The 1,021-nt window shown below is 35.0% G+C and overlaps 1 non-coding gene across 1 annotated transcript; it reads right to left on the bottom strand.

Annotated features, from left to right (window-relative positions):
- Positions 1-415: 415 nt before the first annotated feature.
- On the bottom strand, positions 416-518 carry LOC116659921. Its single transcript, XR_004315294.1, has one exon. It is a non-coding gene; the product is annotated as a U6 spliceosomal RNA (small nuclear RNA).
- Positions 519-1,021: the final 503 nt, after the last annotated feature.

Genomic DNA, 1,021 nt, shown 5'->3' on the forward strand with positions numbered 1-1,021 from the left:
GATACTTCATGTAAGTGGAAGCAAACGTTTATCCTTTGGTAACTGGCTTACTTCACTTAGCATAATGTCCTTATGGTTCAACCATGCTGTAATATGTGACAGCAGTTTCATTTTTTTCAACCTGAATAATATTCCATTGCATGTATACACCATGTTTTCTTTATCCATTCATCTGTCAATGGATATTTGGGTTGTTTCCACCTCTTATCTATAGTGAATAATGCTTCAATATTAACTTGAGTATGCAAATAACTCTTTGAGAGCCTACCTTGAATTCCTTTGGATACACACCCAGTAGTGGGATTACTGGATCACATGGTATTTATATTTTTAACTTTTGAGGAATCTCCACTTCTGTTTTCCATAGTGGCTGTACCACTTTTCATTCCCATCAACAGTGTACGAGGGATTCCAAAAGAATATGGAACGCTTCAAGAATCTGCATGTCATCCTTGTGCAGGGGCCATGCTTGTCTTCCCTGTGTTGTTTTGATTTTAGTATATATGCTGCTGAAGCAACCATTAAATTTTTTTAAAACCTGAGATAATTTTCAGAACTTGTTAACAAATCCCATGGGGGTGGCAGACTGAGTCTACCAGATTTATTTTTTTAAATGTTTGAATAATTGATTTTATTTTAAAAGGAGTCAGATCAATGGTGAAGGAAAAGTTACTAATACGGAGTCCTCAAAGCATAGTTCCATACCAGAGCATCAGCCTCATCAGGGAACTTTCTAGAATTGTAGATTCTCAGGCCCCACCCCAGAAACTTACTGAATCAGAAATTCTGCAGGTTGGGTCCAGCAAACTGTATTTTAAAAGCCTTCTAAGGGCTATTGATGCATACTAAAGTTGGAAACACTCTCTACATTATGATTTTATGGATCTTAAAAAAAACCCTCTTAGCTCTAATATTTTTCCTATTAATACTTGAAATGTCAATAAATTTATTCCTTTTTGTTTTATTTTGCTTTTTTTTTTTTTTTTGGTTATTTAGTTGCTTGATTGATGAAACAGCCTTG

The sequence above is a fragment of the Camelus ferus genome, chromosome 25 (assembly GCF_009834535.1).
Source record: "Camelus ferus isolate YT-003-E chromosome 25, BCGSAC_Cfer_1.0, whole genome shotgun sequence".
Classification (NCBI taxonomy): Eukaryota; Metazoa; Chordata; class Mammalia; order Artiodactyla; family Camelidae; genus Camelus; species Camelus ferus.